The sequence below is a fragment of the Trachypithecus francoisi genome, unplaced genomic scaffold (genome assembly GCF_009764315.1).
Source record: "Trachypithecus francoisi isolate TF-2019V2 unplaced genomic scaffold, Tfra_2.0 Lachesis_group11, whole genome shotgun sequence".
NCBI classification, from domain to species: domain Eukaryota; kingdom Metazoa; phylum Chordata; class Mammalia; order Primates; family Cercopithecidae; genus Trachypithecus; species Trachypithecus francoisi.
The window spans coordinates 131,050,676-131,077,696 of NW_022681456.1; the positions used below are offsets into that span (position 1 = coordinate 131,050,676).

The 27,021-nt window shown below is 44.4% G+C and overlaps 1 protein-coding gene across 16 annotated transcripts in view; it reads right to left on the minus strand.

Annotated features, from left to right (window-relative positions):
- The window catches only part of ERC1 (ELKS/RAB6-interacting/CAST family member 1), a 545,691-nt gene extending 522,437 nt beyond the window's left edge, over nucleotides 1-23,254 (minus strand). For 10 of the 16 annotated variants that reach the window (XM_033223297.1, XM_033223293.1, XM_033223294.1 and 7 more), the window contains exon 1: nucleotides 22,294-22,413. The gene's annotated coding sequence lies outside the window, so the exon portion shown is untranslated. Of the gene's footprint in view, nucleotides 1-7,062; nucleotides 7,098-22,293; nucleotides 22,525-23,167 lie in introns of those variants that run through there. The other 6 variants (XM_033223296.1, XM_033223305.1, XM_033223302.1 and 3 more) reach the window with 4 other exon arrangements.
- Between the last annotated feature and the right edge of the window lie 3,767 nt (nucleotides 23,255-27,021).

Consider the following 27,021-nt stretch of genomic DNA (forward strand, 5'->3'; position numbering starts at 1 on the left):
CACTGCATCCCAGCATGGACAACAGAGTGAAATCCTATCTCAAAAAAAAAAAAAAAAAAAACTTGTATTTTTTTTAAGTCTCATTATAAACTACAGGTTTAAATAAAGACCTCCACAACCATTCAGCACTAATTTACACAGTAATTAATGGGCTAAGCATGAACACTAATTGCTAATATCTCTGTAATAGCAGGAGACTTGAAAAAAAAAAAATCACAAGGCACATGGCTTATGCGTATAATCCCAACAGTTTGGGAAGCCAAGGCGAAAGGATCACTTCAGACCAGCCTGGGCAACACGGCAAGACCTTGTCTCTACAAAAAAATTTTTTTAATTAGCCAGGTGTGGCGGCATACATCTTTAGCCCTAGTTACTTGGGAGGCTGTAGCAGCAAGACAACTTGAGCCCAGGAGTTCAAGGCTGCAGCAACCTATGATCACATCACTATACTCCAGCCTGGGTGACAAACAAGGACCAACAGGAAAGACAGAAAGGAAGGAAAGGGGAAGAAAAAGGAAAAGAAAAAAGAAAAGAGAGGAAGAGAGGGAAGGAGGGAGGGAGACAGGGAGGGAAAGGAAAGGAAAGGAAAGGAAAGGAAAGGAAAGGGGAAAGGAAAAAGGATAGGAAAGGAAAGGAAAAAGGAAAGGAAAGGGGAAAGGAAAGGAAAGGAAAGGAAAGGGAAAAAATATCTACAAGTCAATGAAGGCACAGATTTCTCTGCTTCTGCACTCAACATGTAACTAAAATGTATTAAGTTTGCTAACACTATGCATCTAGTTGTGTAACCTTAATCTGATTCTCCAATACTGACTAGAGACTAAAACTATACAACAGTGTGGCTAAAGCAGCACTGTTTTAGGGCAAACCTATCTGAAAGGCCACCTCTGCTTGGAGCAGCAATTCGTAAAGGAGCAATCTTAACACCTGTCAGATACTATTCACCTTTTTTTTAATGCAAGGGTAACTCAGTTTACAATCAAGTTAACTGCAGTTTTTAATACTTCTTATCAGTTAATCAAGTTAATTATAAGTTCTCTCAAAGTTCTCATCATGACAAATATTTTGTCAAGCTAGATACTTAGAAATAAACACAAGGTTGTTGGGCTGGGCGCAGAGGCTCACGCCTGTAATTCCAGCACTTCGGGAGGCCGAGGCGGGCAGATTACGAGGTCAGGAGATCAAGACCATCCCAGCGACCACAGTGAAACCCCATCTCTACTAAAAATACAAAAAATTAGCCAGGCACGGTGGCGGGCACCTGTAGTCTCAGCTATTCAGGAGGCTGAGGCAGGAGAATGGCGTGAACCCGGGAGGCGGAGCTTGCAGGAGGCCGAGATCGCGCCACTGCACTCCAGCCCGGGGTCAAAAAAAAAAACAAAAAAAAGAAAGAAACACAAGGTTGTTAACCATAGTGGTTCTCTAGTTATAACAGCAATCCGCGCCACTTAGTTGAAACAAGTCAAGTTCTAGGTTGTGTAGCCTCCCCCAACGACTACAGTGCTCACTGATAACCTGATTTCATAAAATTCTAAAATATTAAGTTGTTTGGACATAAAATTATGTTATCTTGCATTTTATACAACTCATACTACATCGTGATCAGCTCAACAAAAAGTTCAACAAATTCTACCAGAATGATTAAGCTGAACAAAGTAAAACAGATGTACCTGTTCACAAACCTTTATTCACAAGTCTGAATAACAAAAATGTCTAAAAATCCAAAAATTTGTAACTAATATGGTAATAAAACCAGACCCAGCCGGGCACGGTGGCTCAAGCCTGTAATCCCAGCACTTTGGGAGGCCGAGACGGGCGGATCACAAGGTCAGGAGATCGAGACCATCATGGCTAATACGGTGAAACCCTGTCTCTACTAAAGAATACAAAAAACTAGCCGGGCGACGAGGCGGGCGCCTGTAGTCCCAGCTACTTGGGAGGCGGAGGCAGGAGAATGGCGTGAACCTGGGAGGCGGAGCTTGCAGTGAGCTGAGATCGGGCCACCGCACTCCAGCCTGGGCGACAGAGCCAGACTCCGTCTCAAAAAAAAAAACAAAAAACAAAAAACAAAAAAACCAGACCTGGACTGGGTCAGGAATCCCAAAGTGTTTGATGAAGAAATTAGGGACCATTCCCAAAACATGCTTGAAAAGTTAGGTTATACATAGTACATGCATATCACTTATCTGAAAATCTGAAAACCATTCTGAATTCTGGTCCAAAGGGATCTTGGATGCAGACCTGAATTAATGGTTAAGATTAAATATCAGCTGGGAGCAATGGCTCACACCTGTAATCCCAGTACTTTGGGAGGCCAAGGCAGGCAGATCACGAGGTCAAGAGATCGAGACCATCCTGGTTAACATGGTGAAACCCTGTCTCTACTAAAAATACAATTAGCTGGGCGTGGTGGCACGTGCCTATAATCCCAGCTACTCGGGAGGCTGAGGCAGGAGAATCGCTTGAACCCAAGAGGCGGAGGTTGCCGTGGGCCATGATCACGCCACTGCGCTCCAGCCTGGCAACAGAGCAAGACTCTGTCTCAAAAAAAAAAAAAGATTAAATATCCACATCACTGTTGGTAAATACAGACATTTATAATCAGGAAGAGCTGCACAGGAATTTTAACTCTGTAACTGTTTATTTCTTAAGCTAGGTGGTAGGTACACAGCTGTTAATTACATAATTCTCTATATCTTTCTGCAGGTCTGAAACATAAATTTAAAAGGGTTTAAGTGAAAAATTATAGGTACCCAGGAAGTATTTGTTTCTTCCCGAAAACAATACAAGTATCTGAGAAGCAGCAGGTTTGAAAATGGTTCTGGTAAGGGTCTTAAACACATATCTTGGGCCGGGCGCGGTGGCTCAAGCCTGTCATCCCAGCACTTTGGGAGGCCGAGGCGGGCGGATCACGAGGTCAGGAGATGGAGACCATCCTGGCTAACACGGTGAAACCCCGTCTCTACTAAAAAATACAAAAAAAAAACTAGCCAGGCGAGGTGGCGGGTGCCTGTAGTCCCAGCTACTCGGGAGGCTGAGGCAGGAGAATGGCGTGAACCCGGGAGGTGGAGCTTGCAGTGAGCTGAGATCGCGCCACTGTACTCCAGCCTGGGCGACAGAGCGAGACTCCGTCTCAAAAAAAAAAAAAAACATATCTTTTGATCCAGTAATTCTATGAACGGGAAAATCCAATCTACTCAAATGATCCAAAATGTAGAGAAAAGTTTATAAAGATACACCGGCTTTATTAGGACTCATTTCATTGAGGAATGTTTAAGTGGAGTATTTATGACTTAACATGAAGCCTACAAAAACCATTTACAAACCAATGTCTGCCATTTAAAAAATGTTTATAATACAATAATGAAAAAGGATTTTTTTTTTTTTTTTCAGAGTCTCACTCTGTCTCCCACACTGGAGTGCAGTGGCGTCATCTCCACTCATTGCAACCTCCACCTCCTGAGTTCAAACAATTCTCGTGCCTCAGCCTCCCAAGTAGCTGGGACTACAGGCATTCTCAACCATACCCAGTTAATTTTTGCATTTTTAGGCAAGACAAGGTTTCACCATGTTAGCCAGGCTAACCAGACAGGCTGGTCTCGAACTACTGACCTCAGGTGATCCACCCAACTTGGCTTCCCAAAGTGCTAGGATCACAGGCATGAGCCACTGTGCCTGGCCTTCAAGAATATATTTTAGGCCGGGCGCGGTGGCTCAAGCCTGTAATCCCAGCACTTTGGGAGGCCGAGACGGGCGGATCACGAGGTCAGGAGATCGAGACCATCCTGGCTAACATGGTGAAACCCCGTCTCTACTAAAAAATACAAAAAACTAGCCGGGCGACATGGCGGGCGCCTGTAGTCCCAGCTGCTTGGGAGGCTGAGGCAGGAGAATGGCGTAAACCCAGGAGGCGGAGCTTGCAGTGAGCTGAGACCCGGCCACTGCACTACAGCCTGGGCGGCAGAGCGAGACTCCGTCTCAAAAAAAAAAAAAAAAAAAAAAAAAAAGAATATATTTTAATGTGCAGTATACTCTCAATTTTGCAAATATAAGCAGAGCCAAAAGATGAGACGAACCTAGTTATTTCCTAACAGTTGTCAAAATTTTCCAAACAGGTAAACACTACTTATTTAAAAAGCAAAATGTTGGCCAAATAAGGTGGCTCACACCTGTAATCCTAGAACTTTGGGAGGCCACGGTAGACAGATCGCTTGAGCCTAGGAGTTTGAGACCAACCGGGGCAATATGGAGAGACCCTGTCTCTACAAAAAAATTGTTTTAATTAGCCAGGCGTGGCGGTGCATGCCTGTAGCCCCAGCTACTTGGGAGCTGAGGTAGGAGGACAGCTTGGGCCCAAAAGGTCAAGGCTGCTGTGAACATGAGAGGTGATGGCACCACTGCACTCCAGCCTGGGTGATGGAGTGAGACCCTGTCTCAAAAAACAAAAGAAAGGAAAAATGTTAAGAAGACTTAAACAGAAACAAAAGGAAAGTCACTGTAATTCCAGGGTGAACATTTCGTCCTTTTGTACCTAGTCTCAAAGTCATTTTCAACACAGCACTTGCAGTTGCTATCACCAAATGTACTTGGCACATATAAGATTTTTCATTATTTCCAATAATACAGATGTAAAATGCCTAATATTATTTCAGACCTGAGTGGGTATGCTGACACTACCACAAAAAAGGCAGTAAGATTTCCTAGTACATGCTGTGTATATGATGCATGGGTAAGCATTATAAACACGTTTCTTGTCTACTCCAAGAAACTGGTGGAATGGCACACTGCCAGAAGATGAGACTTAAGAAAAAGACCGCAGAAAAGAATTTGCGGCCTGGCGCGGCGGCTCACGCCTGTAATCCCAGCACTTTGGGAGGCTGAAGCGGGCGGATCACGAGGTCAGGAGATCGAGACCATCCTGACTAACAGGTGAAACCCCGTCTCTACTAAAAATACAAAAATTAACCGGGCGTAGTGGCGGGCGCCTGTGGTCCCAGCTACTTGGGAGGCTGAGGCAGGAGAATGGCGTGAACCCGGGAGGCGGAGCTTGCAGTGAGCTGAGATCGCGTCACTGCACTTCAGCCTGGGCAAGACAGTGAGACTCTGTCTCCAAAAAAAGAAAAGAATTTGCAGAGCATTAAAATTCATATAGCCAGCCAGGCTCGGTGACTCATGTCTGGAATCCCAGCACTTTGGGAGGCCAAGGCGGGCAGATCACCTGAGGTCAGGAGTTCAAGACTAGCCTGGCCAACATGGTGAAAACCTGTCTCTACTAATAATAAAAAAAAAATTAGCCAAGTGTGCTAGTGCACACCTGTAATCCCAGCTACTCAGAATCACTTGAACCTGGGAGGTGGAGGTTGCAGTGAGACAAGATTGTGCCATTGTACTGCAGCCTGGGCGACAAGAATGAAACTGTCTCAAAAAAAAAAAAAAAGTCATATTTCTTTTTTTTTTTAGACAAAGTCCTCCTCTGTCACCCAAGCTGGAATGTAGTGGCACGATCTCGGCTCACTGCAACCTCTCCTCTTGGGTTCAAGTGATTCTCCTGCTTCAGCCTCCGGAATAGCTGGGATTACAGGCACCCGCCACCACGCCCAGCTAATTTTTGTATTTTTAGTAGAGATGAGTTTTTACCATATTGGCCAGGCTGGTCTCGAACTCCTGACCTGAAGTGATCTGCTCACCTTGGCCTCCCAAAGTGCTGAAATTACAGGCATGAGCATGGCACCCAGCCAGTATTTCCTCTCTCTTTGATCTGGAAAAGTCCATTTTCCTCTCCTCGGTTACCATGCCTCTCTGAATAAACTCTACCAAGGCAGTTTTTTAAATAGTAATTCTTTATATGTGTACTCACTACGGTAGAATTACAGACTCAAATTCTGCAGATTTAGCCTGGAGAAATCATAAATTTAAAAGTATCCAAAGAGATTCAAGCAGAATTCAGTGGTCCCTGAAATAACTAAGAAAGGAGTTATACCATCATGCATTTTAAAGTTTCCAGAAGTATAAGAAATTTGTATTACGGAATTTACTGAAATGAAACTTTACAACAGAAATATATTACATTGCATATTTATAAAAATCAAACCTTTTACATCAGCATATAAAGCATTTAACACACTATCTAGTTTATAATGAACACTCATCAATATTAATATTTTAAGATGAACAGTTTTTCATATTTTAAAGTTTCTGAATTGGGATACAGCTTATAATTAACATGTATAACTAAATTATATTTCTTTTGTCCTAAAAAGAATGAATTATTAAGTTGATGGTACACCCCACCAAAAAGAAATGGCAACTTAAAAGTAAAAAAATACGGTATTACATGCAGTAAACATTTGTCACAATACTTCATTTAATCCCAACAGCAAACCCCTTTCAAGGAGAAAGATTTTATTAGGCCCAGAGAGTTGCCCAAGATCACAGAGCTCCATCGAACTCTAAAGTCAAAATCTTTACCACTACAAGATAATGCATATTCATCTACTATTATACTCTCACCAAGATGCTTTTATCGATTTTAAGTGGAGCACCAAGATTAAAACTGATTTGTTCAAAGTCACAAACTTTTTTTTTTAATCCCATTGTTCCTCACAGTTCTTCCCTTCTAATTTCTGTTTTGCTACCTCTTTCCTAAACTCCAGACCTGACTTTCCAACCATCCAGTGAGCAGTTATTCCAGAGCTGTGTTGTCCAATACGGTAGCCACTAGCCATATGCAGATGCTGAGTGCTGAGCACTTGAAAGGTGGCTAGTGAGAGTGAGAAACTGAATTTTTAATCTTATTTCACGGAATTGAAACTTAAATTTAAAAACCGATACTTAACTACATTACTGGAAAAGTTTTAAGCATGTTTGGAATAACCTGGACATGTAAATCTACTTTTTCAACTGTAAATTTTATGATTTACAGATATAAATAGGGATTAAATATTTCTGATAAAACTTAGCATTTGAAAATAACGAAAGAATTTAAAAAAAAGCATTTCAATTGATATACTATGAAAGTATACAATTGATTTCAAAGATCTACTATTAAAAACAAATGTGGCTTACACCTGTGATCTCAGCACTTTGGGAGGCTGAAGCAAGTGGATCACTCGAGCCCAGGAGTTTGAGACCAGCCTGAGCAACACAGCAAGACCCTGTCTCAAAAAAATAAAAAAAATTTACGTAAATAGATCAATAATTTTTAAATGTTTAAATGTGCTGTAAATCATTATTTTGGACATACTGTGTTAAATAAGATAAAATCCAATTGTTTCTTTTTACTCTTTAATGTGGCTACTAAAAATTTTTTAATTACATACGTGGCTTCTATTTCTAATAAACAGTGTTTTCTAGCAGCTCCTGTTGTCCCCCACCACAACCATCAATAGCTCAATGAATGACATCACCACCTCTCTAGCTCGGTGCTGTCCAAAAGAACCTTCTCTGATTACAGAAACGTCCTATTCTGATGACTGGGTGATGGTAGTTGACAGTAGTAGGATGGTATCTAGCAGAATCCCTGGCTAACAATATCCCACAACAGAATATTGTGGAACAAAAATTCTTAGGAGACTAGAGAAAACCACCTGTTATTCTGACTTTCCTCTGGGGGGAAAAGAAAGTAGAAACCAAAAACTGCAGACCACTGCTGTCCCACTGAACTTTCTGTAACAGAAATGTTCTATATCTGCACTGTCCAACACAGAGGTCATCCTGCTGTTAAACACATATAGCCAGATATTATTTTCTGCTTGAATCTCTGTGAATACTCTTGAATTTATAACTTCATAATACTCTGGACTAAATCTGCACAATTTAAGAGGCTGCCATTCTGTATTTGTGTGGCTAGTGCAACTGAAGAACTGAATTTTAAATCTTATTTTATTTAAATTAGTTTAGACATACCTTAATGGCCAACGTGGCTAGTGGCTACTGTACCCAACAGCACTGTTCCTAGTCTAGGGGTTCCATCTGAAAGTCTGGGAGTCACCTTAGTCTTCTTCCTCTTCATCAACTGTCATTTCCCCACAAAGTGTGTACACACACACACACACACACACAGAGAAAAAATTAACCAGTGAGAGAGAGAGAGAGAGAGAGAGAGAGAGAGAAAGAATTACCCAGTCCTGTCAAACCTTTCAACTCTGTATGCATCTCTATCCCCACTGTCACTACTTTAGTGTTTAGGCTTTAGTGGGAACAAGTCCACAGCCTCCTAATTGGCTTCCTCACTTAGCCTCCTCTTATCCATTTGTTGTAAAATACAAATATACAACTGTTATTTCCTTTACTCAAGTCTCCAGTCTTGCCATTGCCCCAAGGTAAAAGTCAGATATCAACAGGGTTTACAAAGCCCTTCATGATCCAAATCCAATTTCCAGCCTCTTTCGCCACTCCCTTAAACCTTCTAGTTCTTGTACATATCATTAACACTTATCACACTCTAACTGCCCGTTTACTGTCTCCCTCCCTGGTCACCAGCATCCTGAGGGCGGAGACACGGCCTCAAACATTGTACTGCCAAGATGGAACACAATACAGAGTCATATATATACACAGACTATACTATGTTACTATATATACCCTATATATACACATATACATTTTATGTACTATATACATATACATTATATGTTATATAAACATTATATATACTATGTATTCACATACATATATACATTATATATACCATATACACACATATACTGTATATTAGATTTTCCATATTTTTTGAATGAGGAACAAAAAAAGAAAAAACGAAATACATGTGTACTTTTGAACAACTACAAAAATGAAAAATTTATAAAGCAGGTATTTTTGCTACACTATTTAGAAGAATTGTATCCTAGGGCTTTCGGAGGCCGAGGCAGAAGATCGCCTGAGGCCAAAGAGTTCAAGACCAGCCTGGACTGCAAGACCCTGTCTCTATTAAAAGAAGAAAAGGCCAGATACAGTGATACATGCCTGTAATACCAGCACTTTGGGAGGCCAAGGTAGGGGGATCATTTGAGCCCAGGGTTTTGACACCAACTTGGGCAACATGGCAAAACCCCATCTCTTAAAAACAAAACAAAATAATTACAAAAATGAGCTGGGCATGGTGGCACAGCCCTGTAGTCCCAGCTATGCAGGAGGCGAGGTGGGTAGATCGCTTAAGAGTGGAAGGTCAAGACTACAGTGAGCTGAAATTGCGCCTAAGTGGCAGAGTAACACCCTGTCTCTAAAAACAGAAAAATTGCCAGGCATGCTGGTGCGTGCCTACAGTCCCAGCTACTTGGAAGGTTGAGGTAGAAGGATTGCTTAAGACTAAGAATTCAAGGCTGCAATGAGCTCCAGCCTGAGCGAGAAAAATCTGTCTCAAAAAATAGTAATAATACTGGCCGGGCGTGGTGGCTCATGCCTGTAATCCCACCACTTTGGGAGGCCAAGTTGGGTGAATCACGAGGTCAGGGGTTCAAGACCGGCCTGGCCAAAGATACGGAACAAAATGAACTCTCAAACAGTCTTTGGGGCATGAAATTTTGTACAACCACAGGGAAGAATACTGTTTGGCAATTATCTAAAATTGTACATATGCATATCCTACGACCCAGCACTTTCACTGCTGGCTAAACACACAAAAGAATTACATACACATATGCACTAAAAGACTTGCACAAGGCAAGGTGCAGTGGTTCACGCCTGTAGTCCCAGGACTTTGGGAGGCCAAGGCAGGCAGATCACTTGAGCTCAGGAGTTCCAAGACCAGCCTGAGCAACACGATAAAACTCCACCTCTACAAAAAAGTACCAAAAAAAAAAAAAATAGCCAAGCATGGTGGTATGCACCTGTAGTCCCAATTACTTGGGAGGCCGAGGTGGGAGGATCACTTGAGCCCAGAAGGTCAAGGCTGCAGCGAGCCATGATCACAACACTGCACTCCGGTCTGGGTGACAGAGCGAAACTGTCTCAAAAAAAAAAAAAAAGCCGGGCACAGGGGGTCACACCTGTAATCCCAGCACTTTGAGAGGCTGAGGCAGTTGGATCATTTGAAGCCAGGAGTTCGAGACCAGTCTGGTCAACATGGCAAAACCCTATCTCTACTAAAAATACAAAAAACAGCTGGGTGTGGTGGTGGGCACCTGTCATCCCAGCTACTCAGGAGGCTGAGGCAGGAGAATCGCCTAAATCCAGGAGACGGCGGTTGCAGTGAGCAGAGATCACACCACTGCACTCCAGCCTGGGCAACAGAGTGAGACTCCGTCTCAGAAAAAAAAAAAAGAGACTTTACAAGAATAGTCACAGTGGCATAATCCATAATAGCCCAAAACTAGAAGCAACCTAAATATCCATCAATAATATAATAAACTATGGTATATTTATACAACAGAATACTATTTAGCAATGAAAATGAACAGCTGCGGCCGGGCGCGGTGGCTCAAGCCTGTAATCCCAGCACTTTGGGAGGCCGAGACGGGCGGATCACGAGATCAGGAGATCGAGACCATCCTGGCTAACACGGTGAAACCCCGTCTCTACTAAAAATACAAAAAACTAGCCGGGCGAGGTGGCGGCGCCTGTAGTCCCAGCTACTTGGGAGGCTGAGGCAGGAGAATGGCGTGAACCCGGGAGGCGGAGCTTGCAGTGAGCTGAGATCCGGCCACTGCACTCCAGCCTGGGCAGCAGAGCCAGACTCCGTCTCAAAAAAAAAAAAAAAAGAAAAGAAAATGAACAGCTGCCTACAAATCTAAATCTTACAAACAAAATGTTGAGTCGAAGCCAGACGTGAGCACATACAATATGATTTCATGCACATAAAGATGCAAAACAGTCAAAACTATGCCAAAACTAAAAAGGTCTACATACACACAAAAAAGCAAGACGGTAATTCCCCTACAATCAGGACAGAGATCACGTTTATGAGAGAAGGACCAGGTTGTGACTGGGAAGCCGCAAGGAAAGCTTGTGGAATGCCAGTAAGGTCCTAATGCTGGACCCACATCATGGTTACACCAGTGTCTGATTCATACGTTGTAAAGCTTTCCTTTTGTTTTACACACTTTTCTACATATGTGTTACATTCCAGAAGGGCTTCAAGGCCGGGCGCAGTGGTTCATCCCAGCATTTTGGGAGGCCAAGGCAGGAGAATCATTTTAAGCTATGAATTCGATACCAGCCTGGGCAAAACACCAAAACCCAATCTCTACAAAAAACAAGTTTTAAAATGAGCCAGGCAAGGTGGCAAGCACCAGTCGTCCTAGCTACTGAGGAGGCTGAGGCAGGAGGATCACTTGAGCCCAAGAGTTTGAGGATGCAGTGAGCTTTGATCTCACCACTGCATCCAGCCTGGGCAACAGAGTGAGACCCTCTCTCTACAAAACAAATAAAAAATAGGCTGGGTACGGTGGCTCATTCCTGTAATCCCAGCACTTCGCGAGGCTGAGGCAACCAGATCACCTGAGGTCAGGAGTTTGAGACCAGCCTAGCCAACATGGTGAAACTCCATCTCTACTGAAAACAAAAATTAGCCAGGTGTGGTTGCCTATGCCTGTAATCCCAGCTACTTGGGAGGCTGAGGTGGGAGAATCGCTTGAACCTGGGAGGCGAAGATTGCTGTGAAACGAGATCATGCCATTGAACTCCAGTCTGGGCAAAACTCCATCTCAAAAAAAAAAAAAAAGTTAATTAATTAAAAATAAATACATAGGCCGGGCGCGGTGGCTCAAGCCTGTAATCCCAGCACTTTCGGAGGCCGAGACGGGCGGATCACGAGGTCAGGAGATCAAGACCATCCTGGCTAACACGGTGAAACCCCGTCTCTACTAAAAAAATACAAAAAATTTGCCAGGCGTGGTGGCGGGCACCTGTAGTCCCAGCTACTCCGGAGGCTGAGCCAGGAGAATGGTGTGAACCTGGGAGGCGGAGCTTGCAGTGAGCTGAGATCCGGCCACTGCACTCCAGCCTGGGCGACAGAGCAAGACTCCTTCTCAAACAAAAAAATAAATAAATAAATACATACATACATAAATACATAATGGCTTCAAGAAAGAATTCCTTCAAAAGATAAGTTATACTCCTACAGTAAAATTATGTTTAAGGTCTGAACTTTTATTTCTTGAGAAGTTTTTACAATTTCAGAGACATTTAATTTTTTTTTTTTTTTTTTTGAGATGGAATCTTGCTCTGTCACCAGGCTGAGTGCAACGGCGTGATCTCGGCTCACTGTAACCTCCGCGTCCCAGGTTCAAGCGATTCTCCTGCCTCAGGCTCCCAAATAGCTGGGACTACAGGTGCGCACCACCACGTCCAGCTAATTTTTGTATTTTCAGTAGAGACAGGGTTTCACCATGTTGGCCAGGATGGCAGAGATACTTAATTTAAGGTCACATAAATTTTCGTCCCGTTGGGTTTTTTTTTTTTTTTTTTTTTGAGACAGGGTCTCACTCTGTCACCCAGGCTGGAGTGCAGTGGTACAATCCCGGTTCACCGCAACCTCCGCCTCCAGGGTTCAAGCAATTCTTGTGCCTCAGCCTCCAGAGTAGCTGGGATTACAGGCATGCACCACCACACCCAGCTAGTTTTTCTTATTTTTTAGTAGAGATGGGTTTTCACCATGTTGGTCAGGCTGGTCTTGAACTCCTGGCCTCCACCCACTCCAGTCTGCCAAAGTGCTGGGATTACAGGCGTGAGCCACTGCACCTGGCCTGATTACCTTACTTCCATGCAAAAGGGCTTCCAAACATAAATGCATAACAATGAGAAAAAAATAAAAATAATATATACAAAAGGGCTGTCATATAAAAATTATCTATTCATCACTTAGCACACCATAATAAAGTTAAAAGGAATACAGGTGTTTAGGTTCGTTCTTTGGTGAACAACTAAAAATGACTGTTCAAGAGTTGCCACCTTTCTGAAGTACAGCCCTGATCATGCGTCTCCTACTCAAAAATCTTCAACAGCTACACACGCAGTATCTCAAGATTAGAAGGAACCTTAAAAATTACCTAGTGGACCGGACACAGTGGCTCACACCTGGAATCCTAGCACTCACTCTGGGAGGCCAAGACAGGCAGATCACCTGAGGTCGGGAGTTTGAGACCAGCCTGACCAACATGGAGAAATCCTGTCTCTACTAAAAATACAAAATTAGGTGGGCGTGGTAGCACATGCCTATAATCCCATCTACTGGGGAGGCTGAGGCAGGAGAATCGCTTGAACCTGGGAGGCAGAGGTTGTGGTGAGCCGAGATCACACCATTGCACTCCAGCCTGGGCAACAAGGGCAAAACTTCATCTCAAAAAAAAAAAAAAAAATCACCTAGCACCAGGTTCAATGCTTGCAACCTAGAAGACGATGTACTACCTCATAAAAACACACAGCCATGGCTTTAAAAAAATAAAAAGGAATAGTAAAATGGAAGGTGGAGGAGAGGGAGAAATCAAGAACACCATATACATTTCCACTTAAGCACCCAGTGGTGTAATTTAACAAATTAAGAAACCCCAGAGGAAATGCAGGAATCATACATTCTGTTCTGGATGTGCTCAGTTTAAGGGGCATCCAAATGGAAACATTCAGTGGCAATTAGATATAGTGGTCCTCAGACTCAGGAGAGAGGTAAACACCGAAGACATAAAAATGAATACTCAGCACACAGATGAAAAATGAAACAAAGTGATGAGAAAGCCCAAAGAAATTCAAACATTTAATAAATGAGCATAGAATGACTCAAAAGGTGACTGAGGGGCCAGGCACAGTGGCTCATGCCTGTAATCCCAACACTTTGGGAGGCTGAGGCGGACAGATCGCCTGAAGCCAGTTCCAGACCAGCCTGGCCAACACAGTGAAACCCCATCTTCATGAAAAATACAAAAATTAGCTGGGTGTGGTGATGCACACCTGTAATCCCAGCTACTCGAGAGGCTAAGGCAAGAGAATCACTTGAAACCAGGAGGCGGAGGTTGCAGTGAGCCAAGATTGTGCCACTGCACCCCAGTCTGGGCGACAGAGCAAGACTCTGCCTCAAAAAAAAAAAAAAACGTGACAGAGAAAGAGCCCAGAGAACCAGCAAGAAAAACAGAAAAGGGCTCTGAAGACCTCAAGAGAAGAGGGAGCTTTACAAAGGAAGGAGAGGTGTCCCCTCTGTCATCTGTTGCTATGGTAGGCAGTCCTGAAATGGCTATGAATGATCTTGCCATTGTGAAATCCCGCCTCGAGTGTGCCGGACCTAGTGACTGGCTGATAACAGAATACATCAAGTGATAGCACATCACTTCCAAGATAAGGTTACAAAAAGATTCTGGCTAATATCTGTCCTCTTCCCTGACAGAGCTTTTGATACAGAAGTAGCGAGATATCATATTTTAAGTAATCATATTTTAAGTAATCGTATGCAGAAACCCAAATGGCAAGAGACTGATCTCTCCAGCAAGCAGCCAACAAGGACCTGAGGCCTGCCAATTGCCTCGGGAGTGAGCTTGGAAACAGCCTCCCCAAGTAGAGCTTTGAGATGACTGCAGCCTTGTAAGAGATCCCGAATCATAGGTACCAACCACACCCACATTCCTGACCTACAAACACTGTGAAACAATAAACATTTCTTAAGTTAGGGGGTAATTTGTTACACAGCCAATAGACAACTAGTATAGCTGCTAAGAGGTTAAACAAGAACAGGATGAACAATAATATAGACATTGGCTATTGTCATACATATTTCACTAGCTATTTTCAGTTTCACTGAAATGGTGGTGATAGAAACAAGACAGAAATAGGTTGAGAAGGAAGTCACAGGTGAAGAAACGGGGATCTATAGCAAATGCAGCAACTCAAACAGCTTGTAAAGCAGAGAGCAACTTAGAGCAATAACGTATGAATCTGGAGTCTTTTATCAAGATGAAGAGACATTTTAAAGTTTAAATGATGATAACATGAAGCCAATAGGGTGGAAAAATACACTGTCATGGAACTCCATTCTTTAATCAAGAAACTCTGGCTGGGCGCAGTGGCTCACACCTGTAATCCCAGCACTTTGGGAGGCCGAGGCGGGTGGATCACCTGAGGTCAGGAGCTCAAGACCAGCCTAACCAACATGGAGAAACCCCGTTTCTACTAAAAATACAGCCAGGCATGGTGGCACATGCCTGTAATCCCAGTTACTCGGGAGGCTGAGGCAGGAGAATCGCTTGAATCCGGGAGGTAGAGGTTGCGGTGAGCCGAGATCACGCCATTGCACTCCAGCCTGGGCAAAAAGAGCGAAACTCCGCCTCAAAAAAAGAAACTCCTCTAAAAGTCCTCAACCCTCAACTTCCTTGGGAAATGTTCTTGCTACCTCTCTGCCTTAACTGAAACCTGGCTTTCCAATCAGGACACCTCTTCTCATATAGTCCTTTTAAGAGAAAGCTGCTCAGTCTCTTACACGCCACACCTAATACTGGGAAATGAGAACGGTACGCCAGTGCCAGTTGCAGACCACTGTTCCTGAATCTTCATGTAAAAGGCTTAGTCTAATTCTCATGCTATTCAGCAGCAGAGTCTTTGACCTCTACCTCTTCACTATCAGCTAATGACCACCTGGACATCTCCCGTACTCAGTGAGGACATGCTGGCAACTAGTTCACAGCTGCCATTATCCTCTATGCCACCAGTTTTGCTACCATCCTGTGTCATTTCAATAAATATATGGATGAGTTGTCTAACGCCAAGTTCCTCAAACCCATGATCCTCAACAAGCACTTCTGTATTTCCTGGGGATAGCCATTCAACAGGTTGTGAATTCACATTATTATGCTAGCATCCATTCATTCACCAAGTATTTAATAAGTATCTAATAGATAGTTCCTGTCCTCAAGAAATCTAGGACACATATGTTCACACTTTCCACAAAGATGGCATGAAAAACCCTAGCTGACGTCTAGATAAATTCCAACTACTGCATTTCCTTTATTTATCAGTCAAGTAACCAAGTCAATTCTAGGCAACTACTGTCTGATGTGACTTAGTGAATCCATGTTTGATCCTAGCAGTCACTATTTCCCTTGACAGGCTTCTAAAACTATCTTTTAAATAATCTATTCTAAAACAGTGCCTGGGCAACATAATGACGCCTTGTCTCTCTACAAATTTTTTTTTAATTAGCCGGGCATGGTGGCACATGGCTATAGTCCCAGCTACTCTGGAGGCTGAGGTGGGAAGATTGTTTGAGCCCAGGAATTCAAGGTTGCAGTAAGCTATAGCCACAACACTGCATTCCAGACCGAATAACAGACAAAGGCCCTTCTCAAAAAGCATAAAATATTGCCAGTGTTCAATATCAAAGTGGAAGATAAAATATGTCTTATATTTATGCAATTTTAAACTAGGTAATGAATGTCATATTACACAAAATTTCACTAGTTAAAAAGAAAAAATAAGAAACTGCAAACAGTGATTGCCTACAGAAAGAACTAGATGGGAGAGGAGAGACTTTTAACTGTATATTCTCTTACACTTTCTAATTTAGCACATATATTACCTATTTCTTAAACTAAGTGTACATAAAATTAACAACAATAAAAAGTCATGTACCTTTCCTTAGTACTCCCAGGTTGCCTATTTTGTTCTGAAAAGAATGAATTTTTTTTTAATTAGAGATGGAGTCTCACTATGTTGCCCAGGCTGGAGTGCAGTGGCTACACACATATGCAATCATAGCACACTATAGCCTTGATCTCCTGGACTCAAGCAATCCTCCTGCCTCAGCCTCCAGAGCAGCTGGAACTACAGGCATGTGACACTGTGCCTGGCTGAAATATTTCTTAAAAATCAACCTGGAGCGGGAAGCGGGGAGAGGGGAGGGATAGCATTAGGAGATATACCTAACATAAATGACAAGTTAATGGGTGCAGCACACCAACATGGCACATGGATACATATGTAATAAACCTGCACTTTGTGCACATGTACCCTAGAACATAAAGTAAAAAAAAAAAAAAAAAAAAAACCTGGAGAATGAGGCCAGGCGTGGTGGCTCATGCCTGTAATCCCAGCACTTTGGGAGGCCAAGGCGGGTGGATCACGAGGTCAGGAGATCGAGCATCCTGGCTAACACAGTGAAACCCTGTCTCTACTAAAAATACAACCAAAAAAAAAATAGCCAAGCATGGTGGCGGGCACCTGTAGTTCCAGCTACTCTGGAGGCTGAGGCAGGAGAATGGCGTGAACTCAGGAGGCGGAGCTTGCAGTGAGCAGAGATTGCACCACTGCCCTCCAGCCTGGCCGACAGAGCAAGACTCCCTCTGAAAAAAAAAAAAAAAAAAACCCAGAGAAGTAAAAAATTAAAAGTAAAAGACTCTTACATTTGTTTCATCTATCTCACACTAAAATGTATTTAGTCATTTCTCTGTTATTAGACATTATAATCAAGCAGAATTCTCTCTTATTCAACATTCTGACACAACTTTAAACAATGACACAGTCGATCGTTCCCTCCTTCTTGACAGCTTCCTTTCCTTTACTTCTAGAACATCACACTCCCCTGGTTTTCCTCCGAACTCATTGATTTCTCATCACTCTACTGGTTCCTCTTCATTTCCCCCCATGTATCTAGAAGGTAAGTTTCATGAAGGTGAAGATTTTTGTCAAGTTTATATCCCCAACGCCTAAAAAGGTACATAGAAGAACCATACTCAGTAAGTAACTTCTGAATGAATAAGGGAATGAATCAGCCCCCAAGGCTCAGATGCTTGGATCTCTTCTCTACCAAAATTCACTCCCCTGATATCTCACCTATCTCATAATTGTAAGTACTACAAATAAGCTGAAAACAGTCACATTTCTCACTCTTCCTGGACATCACCCTGAACTTCTGGTTTCTCCACAAACATGCTCCACCAATTACCATCTCCATTTAAGTTACTGGTAACTTTATTCTTCTAGTTACTCAGGCCAAAAGCCTTATTCTTTATTCTTCTGTTTGGCCCACATCCCACAAACAATCACCAACAAATTCTACAGGTCTACCCTCAAAATATATCCAAAATCCAACCCCTTCTCAGCATTTCACCTTGGTCAGAGATACCCTCACCTGGAACAGTACAACATAAGCTCCTGACTACTGCCCTTACTTTTATTTATTTATTATTTATTTGAGATAGCCTCCCTCCCTCTGTCACCCAGGCTGGAGTGCAATGACAGAATGACAGCTCACTGCAACCTCAAACTCAAGTGATCCTCCTGCTTCAGTCTCCTGAGTAGATAAGACTACAGGCACATACTGCCATGCTTTTTTTTTTTTTTTTTTAAGACAGAGTCTTCCTTTGTCCCCTAGGCTGGAGTGCAATGGCATCATCTCCACTCACTGCGACCTCCGCCTCCTGGGTTCAAGAGATTCTCCTGCCTCAGCCTTGCAAGTAGCCAGGATTATAGGCATGTGCCACCACCCCCAACTAATTTTTTGTATTTTTAGTAAAGATGGGGGTTTCACCAAGTTGACCAGGCTGGTCTTGAACTCCTGACCTCACGATCCGCCCGCCTCGGCCTCCCAAAGTGCTGGGATTACAGGCATGAGCCACTGCGCCTGGCCTAATTATTTTATTTTTGTAGAGACATGGTGTCACTACATTGCTCGGCCATCCTCCCACCTCAGCCTCCCAAAGTGCTGGGAGACCTGTTCACTACTATGATACCAGCATCTAGAATATGTGGTATATAATATGTATTTAATATATACTTAAGTAAAAATAGTATTCACAGTAAAACTTCAAATGATGTTAGTGAACCAGCTAATTATGTGCCCAAACTATTCTAAATACATGAATTAATTCACATTCATTTGACCAGTTTAAGAGATTAGGTGCTACTGTTATTATTTCTATTTCACAGATGAAGAAATTAAGGCACAAGTTAAGGATGGGAAATAAACAACATTAAGCAGTTTGCCCTCATCATACCATGGCAAAGCCAGGATTTGAACTCGGGCACTCTGACCCCAGAACCCACACTCTAATACACTGAAAGACTTGGTGACCAACAGATTGCAATTATATTCCACACACACACACACACACAAAGACATAAAGAAAATGATATTCCACATATTCTGTATGCTAAGTTTATTTTATTATATGTCTCTGAAAACTGATCATCAGTACTGATTCTTAATTAACCAAAATACTTCATTCCTTGATCTTTCTCCATTAATGTTTCTGATGAAATATGTGTAAAATACACATTTAACAACTCTCATACTACTTCTAAAAGTAAACATAGTGTAAAACCAAGCAGCTGTTGCTATGAAAACCTTCACTTTTTTTTTTCTTTTTTGAGACAGAGTCTCGCTCTGTGAGCCAGGCTGGAGAGCAGTGGCGCAATCTCGGCTCACTGCAACCTCCACCTCGAAGGTTCAAGCGATTCTTCTGCCTCAGCCTCCCGAGTAGCTGGCGTTACAGGTGTGCGCCACCATGCCTGGCTAATTTTTGTATTTTAAATAGAGATGAGGTTTCACCATGTTGGCCAGGTTAGTCTCGAACTCCTGACCTTGTGATCCGCCTGCCTCAGCCTCCCAAAGTGCTGGGATTACAAGCGTGAGCCACCGAGCCCAGCTGAGAACCTTCACTTTTAAGTTTGCAGTATTAATGCTGAATTAACAGACTGGCATACTTATCTATGACATAGGTAATAAAGGAAAAAAAAAAAGAACACCTCAGTAGACTCAACAAGGATATCACAAGTAACGACTAGCAAGCAACATTTTTTGAAAAATAAAATGTAGGGCCGGGCGCGGTGGCTCAAGCCTGTAATTCCAGCACTTTGGGAGGCCGAGACGGGCGGATCACGAGGTCAGGAGATCGAGACCATCCTGGCTAACACGGTGAAACCCCGTCTCTACTAAAAATACAAAAAACTAGCCAGGCGAGGTGGCGGGCGCCTGTAATCCCAGCTACTCGGGAGGCTGAGGCAGGAGAATGGCGTAAACCCGGGAGGCAGAGCTTGCAGTGAGCTGAGATCCGGCCACTGCACTCCAGCCTGGGCGACAGAGCGAGACTCCGTCTCAACAACAACAACAAAAAAAAAAAAAAAAAAGAAAAAGAAAATGTAGGCACAAGAAATGCTAAACGAAATAGCTTACTTTTACCTTAGACTTTCCCCAAATTATGTGATTTCATTCCTACAAGGACAAGAATCACAGCTTACTACCAGCCATGCAAATGTCTTTTAGGAGTACACACAAGTTTTACCCAGTATCTTAGTTCACATTTGTCCCAATTAATTAAGTTTATGTATAATTTAAAAGCCAAAACTAGATATGTCAATTTTAAGTTTTCCTTCTAACTAATCCAAAGTCAAAACTATTCACTTTACCAAATGAACTGAATACAGTTAATTATTTATTTATAATTATAAATTGGACCACACACTTTCTCACTTAATACCTATTATGTCCTGCTTCCCATACCTCTCTACAAAGTAGAACTATTTGCTGGAAGACAAGAATCTGCTCATTAAGTAGGCACTTAGAAAAAGCAATGATCGCCGGGCGCGGTGGCTCAAGCCTGTAATTCCAGCACTTTGGGAGGCTGAGACGCGCGGATCACGAGGTCAGGAGATCGAGACCATCCTCGCTGACCTGGTGAAACCCCGTCTCCACTAAAAAATACAAAAAACTAGCCGGGCGAGGTGGCGGGCGCCTGTAGTTGCAGCTACTCCGGAGGCTGAGCCAGGAGAATGGCGTAAACCCGGGAGGTGGAGCTTGCAGTGAGCCGAGATCGCGCCACTGCACTCCAGCCTGGGCGACAGAGCGAGACTCCGTCCCAAAAAAAGAAAAAGCAATGATCTGCAACTACTGAAATTCGTATCTGTATATTTCTCTTTTGGGTTAAGGAAAGCACTTCTCTGGCTATTTTTCCAAATAAACCGGGTAAGCCTTGGGAAAGTCACCGCTTAAATACCACTTTCTGACAGCTTCTCTTCCTCCATTAATGAATTATTGAGAGCCATGTCTACTTCCATCCATTACATAATACATGTCCATCATGGGACCTGTTTTCTGAACAAGAAATAGCTTAAATGACACTGACTGATAAGTAGAGCCAGTGAATATTGTAATCTAACATGGGGCAGGAATCCAGAAAACAAGATTCTGATTTACAGTGCTAAGTTGTGAAACAGTGGTGTGAAGAACATTGAACACGGCTTATTTTTAGTAATATTTCCATACAAAGTGAGACACATGCCCCCAAAATGTTTTTAAAACACTTGACTCCAAGAACATTTCTCTGAAATTCAGGGGCCTATCAAAAAAAAAGTTCCATTTCATTTTAAAGTGTTTTAATAAAGACTGCAAGAAGTGTAACTGCGAATGAGAAATAAAATTTCAACAATTTAGCACTGCACACAAAATGTCTAAAAGTCAAGGTCTACTGGGCAACACGGTGTAAAAGACGGTTGTATTTTAAAACATTTCAGCATTTTTCACATAATTAGCTCCAACAGAACTATTCAAATTGTTCACTTTATCCACCCAAAGCAGTCAACCACAACCACCTGCAACTATTTTTCAGAAACGTGCCTTCCAAAGCAACCACTTGAGTCTGGGGCCTTCTCTCAAGGGGCCAGGATAAAGCCTGTAAAAGGGTGGTATAAAGAGATCTTTTAGGCATGGGGGAAGAAAAACCTGGAAGACACCACCTTGAAGGAGCTAAGAGTAATGCGACCCAAATGGTGGCTGGCAGAACGAAGTTGTCTAAACCGAAGATCTCCCTCTTCTTGGGTGTAAAACTTTCAGATCCATCCACATTCGCAGTTTACCTGAGCCAAAGCACCTTCCCTCTCCGACCCCCCACCCACCCCGCCAGAAGAAAAAGAATCGAACTCTTAAGTAGAAACGTGACAGATCTAGTGCAATAAAATCGGTTCTCCGACTGCCTCAAAGGTAACATGCACAGCTGATCGTCCTTTTGAAATACAACACTTCATCTTTTATCTCATCATTTCATCAAAAAGAATCATCTTCAGCATTTTACATCACTCACCTAACCCAAAGATACACCCTGACCGCACCCCAACCTCATGGCTCCCCAATTTCTCCGTCTCCCCACTACCTCGTCCGCAGCTTCACTAGTCCTAAGCCTCCCACCCTCCGCTCCCCAAGTGCCCAGAGACCCAGACCCCAGTTCCCGACCTCCCGCCCCAGGATCCCCACATCGACCGCCTCGGCTCCCGCCCAATCCCGGAGCCCGGCTGGGTGGAGCCCGCGGGTGGGCGCCGTGGTCTGGGTGGGGCCCGCCCCTCCCCATTCCCCGGGTTGGCCAGGAGGGGGAGGGGGTCGCGAAGCCTCACCTACAGCTCCGCCCCTCCCCGGGGGCGCGTCGCCCAGCCCAGCCCGGGCCGTGAGCAAGAAGCTGGGTAGGAAAGGCGAAAGCCTCAGGGCTAGCGACAGGGGGGAAGCTCTGGGTCCCGCGCGACTTCCGCGCTGCCCCCGCCGTCGCGGCCGTCTCACCCTTCTCAGGGCTGCCGCTGCTGCCGCCGCTGCCGCCCGGGCGCCGCCGCCGCCGCCACTACCGCCGCCGCTGCCACTACCGCCACCGCCGCCGCCACAGCACGGCCCGGGCGCCCGCGACGTCACCGCGCCCCGCCCCCTGCGCGAGACACCTAGCCCCGCCCCCAGCCCCGCCGCGGGGCGCCGCGCGCCTCTCCGGGCTCCCGGCCCGGCTGCCTCCCTTTCCCTCAGCCTCCCGGGAGCGTGACGCGGCGGCCGGGGGGCCTCCGGGCGCCTTCCGAGGCACGCGGATGAGGAACTGGGAAGCGGGGGAAATTCGGCGCCACGGCGGTGGATCAGCACCGAAACAGAGCGATGGGCGCGGAGCGTCCCTGCGTACACACACTCACACACACTCACACACATGACCCCTGCGGCCGCGGGAGAGGAGAGCCGGGGTCGGCTCCGCGAGCGCAGGGCGGCGCTTGTCTCTTCCTGCTTGCCGTAGGAAGTGGACGCTGGAAGCCCGAGGAGCCGCTTGGCGTCTTCCCGAACCTAAGTGGCGCCCCACCCCCTTCTTCTCGTGGCCCGTTACCCACGCCCGGGGCCGCCGAGCGCCGCGGGAGCAGCGCTGGGACCGACCCTGGCGGCTGGGGGCACGCTTTGTTCCACGAAAGCTGGTTTTTTGCCCCTTAGCTTGGCGGAACGTGGCCGCGAAATTAGTGGTCATCTGACCTGAGACTCGCGGGGCTGCGCACACGGGCATCGCCGAGGACCCCAGCAATGGACGTCGTGTTCTGTGGCGATCCGGCCAGGACGCGGGGAGCGTGGGCGGAAATTAGTGTCCACGTTCCGACCCTGCGCTGTGCCAAACGCGGCTTCGGGAGCTGTTTCTTTGGCCTCCGACAGCTAGGCGAGTCGGCGGGCGCCTGGGGCCCGGTGCAACACGATTTTCTCGGGCAGACTCGCAGCCGGTTTGGGTTTTTTTTTTTTTATTTGGAGCCATGCAGAGGGTAGCTACAGCCATTAATTTCAGGATGTAGATAAGCTATCTCTAAACCAAGAAAGTGAGAATGGTGTGAATTATATTTATTCCCAGCCTTCCAGTGTTTATTAAAATAATTCTCGGTGTCCTTAAAAGGAGTTAAAAGCCATCATTTTACTCCTACTTACCTCCACCACCGTAATTAACCACTGCCTCATAATCCCACTAACAAATTCCAGTCGCTCCTCTGCGTTCACATTCATTCACTCACCAGTTTCTACTGTTTTTCATCCTGCCCAGACTGTAATTGTTCCCTCCCAGGATCGACATGCACTTGGATCACTGCAGTTCCTGGGCCTGCTGTCATCGCTCCCTTCAGTACTTCCCACATATGACTACCAACTGTTAGACGATGTGCTGCCAGACCAGCATTTCATTTCTTGGACATCCGGCTATTTACCCAGGAAAAGTCATCCTTTGACTTTTCTCATCTGACTCGTGATCTGCCCATCTTGTTACTCCCTAGCAGTGTGGTAAAGTAAGAAAAAATTGAACTGGGAGTCAATAGATCTTTCTATTCTCATTCTCCCACTGTCTACTTGTGTGGCCTCAGGCAAATCATTCTACTTGTGGTCTTAACTGTAAAGTGAGGTTTGAAGTAGGTGTCTGAGACACATCGTGTCCTTAAAATATGTGGATCTGGAGAGTTAAGTTGCTAAGTGCTATGTTATACACAGAAATACTGTCCTAACACAGATTCAGATTTTTATTTTTTGTTTTTTGCCACCACACTGGCAACAATTATTATTTCCTACCCTGCTCCAGATATCTTTTTTAAAACCTACATTTAGGATTTTTTGTTAAAGCTAGCTAACCGAGCACATGTATTTACTACCTCTTCCTGAGACCCCATAAAATGATGATAAATAAAAATGATAGAAAAGGAGAAGGGGGCCATCGGAAGATAATTGTTTTTCAATTCGACATGTGAAAAGTAAGTGTGGTCTGACAAAATAAAATGAAGAAAACCATAATGTGGAATGGGTGTAGAGGGTGCTGCAGAAAGGAAGGGGGGCCTGTCAGCCCAGAACTGCTTTAGGGAGACCGAGATTTGGAGATACCTACAAGACAGAGCAAGAGTGAGAAGCAGGGTTGAGAACAGGGAGACTAAATAAAGGTCTATATGAGGAAGAGCAGAACTCTCCCTCTGTCTCAGATATAATATCTAGGCATTTATCCCAGGCTAAAATTAAGTATTCTGATAATCTGGGGAGATTTGGGCTAACTGAGTATTGAATGGCCTAAGAGTAAAGCATTCTTTATCCTAGCACAATAGCTGATTTCCTACCCACCCACTGTAAAGTGAAGTTGGGCAAGTTGGCAGGAACTTCCTGCTGTGGTTTGGATGAGGTATTTTTGTCTCGACCACATCGATGTTGAAGTTTGATTACCCGTGTGATAGTATTGGGAAGTGGGTCCTGATGGGAGGTGTGTGAGTCATGGGGGCAGATTCTTCATGAAGGACTTGGTGTCATTCTTGCAGTAGTGAGTTCTCACACTTGCGAAACTACATTGGTTATCAGGAGAATGGATTTGTTCCTTCGAGAGTGGTTGGTTGTAAAGCCAGGACTCACCTCGGGTTTGATTTCTCTTTGCCTGTGCACAGACACTTTTCCTTGACCTTCTCCGCCATGTTTTGATGCAGCACGAAAACCCTCACCAGAACTGAGCAGGTGCTGGTGCCTTGCTTCTTGTACAGCCTGCAGAATTGTGAGCTAAATAAACCCGTTTTCTTTATAAATGACCCAGCCGCAGGCATGCCTTTATAGCAACATAAAATGGACTAAGACACCTCCCAAGTTCACAAGACTCCCCATCAGCATTCCAACTGCCTCATCTTATGTATGAACAGACAACTAAACGTTACTAGATTTTTAAGAGAAGTCTCCAACATGGAGTGTGGGGGAGATAAACAGAAACCTCAGAGAATGTAGAAAGGAAAACTTAATTAGTATACTAGCATACTCAGATGAAGTAACAATCCAAGGTTTAAAAGTAGATCTTGAAATTTAAAATAAATTGCCAAATTATAAATTTAATTAAAATATTGAAAGATAAAGTCAGTGAACTTTTAAAGAAAATAGAAGGAGCCTGGGCAACATAGTGAGACCCTGTCTCTGTAAAAACTGTTTTAAAACTTAACCGGGTCTGGTGATGTGCACCTGTGGTCCTGGCTACTCAGGAGGCCGGGGTGGGAGTATTGCCTGATCCTGGGAGGTCAAGGGAGCCGTGAGCCACGATGGTGGTGCTGCACCCCAGCCTGGGTGACAGAGCAAGAGACCTGACTTCAAAAAAGAAAAGAAAAAGAAAATAGGGCCGGGTGCAGTGGGCCTGTAATTCCAACACGTTAGGAGCCGGCACCCCAGTCTGGGTGACGGAGCAAGAGACCTTATTTCAAACAAAGAAAATAGGGCTGGGTGCTGTGGCTCGCGTATGTAATCCCAACACTTTAGGAGGCCAAGGCAGGCAGATCAGCCCAGGAGTTTAAGACCAGCCTGGGCAACGTGGCAAAACCCTATCTCTACAAAAAAAAAATACAAAAATAAGCCAAGAGGCCGGGCGCGGTGGCTCAAGCCTGTAATCCCAGCACTTTGGGAGGCCGAGACGGGCGGATCACGAGGTCAGGAGACCAAGACCATCCTGGCTAACATGGTGAAACCCCGTTTCTACTAAAAATACAAAAAACTAGCCGGGCGACGTGGCGGGCGCCTGTAGTCCCAGCTGCTTGGGAGGCTGAGGCAGGAGCATGGCGTAAACCCAGGAGGCGGAGCTTGCAGTGAGCTGAGACCCGGCCACTGCACTCCAGCCTGGGCGGCAAAGCGAGACTCCGCCTCAAAAAAATAAATAAATAAATAAATAAATAAGCCAAGTGTGGTGGCGTATGCCTGTAATCCCAGCTACTCAGGTGAATGAGGTGGGAGGATGGCCTAAGCCCAGGAGGCAGAGGTTGCAGTGAGCTGAAATAACACCACTGCACTGCAGCCTGGGCAACAGAGCCAGACCCTGTCTCAGTAAAAATAAAAAATAAAAAAATATATATATAAAGAGGTGGAAATTGTGAGAGAAAATAAGATAAAGAATCAATTCAACAGGGCTAATATTATGTGAGAAAGAGAAAACAAAGTAAATGAAAGACAGAAAATTATTGAAAAAAAAATGCAAGAAAATTTCCTAGAACTGAAAGAATCCACTAGTACAGAACTAGAAGAAAAAAAAAAAATCAACCATGAGAAATGTTTAAACTCTAAATATAAAGAAGATTCTAAGTTTCCAAAGAAGAAAAAAAGGAGCTCATAAAAGAACAAAAATCAAACTGGCGGGCCAGGCATGGTGGCTCATGCCTGTAATCCCAGCACTTTGGGAGGCTGAGGCGGGTGGATCACAATGTCAGGAGTTTAAGACCAGCCTGGCCAACATGGTGAAACCTCGTCTCTACTAAAACTACAAAAATTAGCCTGGCATGGCAGCAGGCGCCTGTAATCCCAGCTACTCAGGAGGCCGAGGCAGGAGAATCGCTTGAACCTGGGAGGCGGAGGTTTCAGTG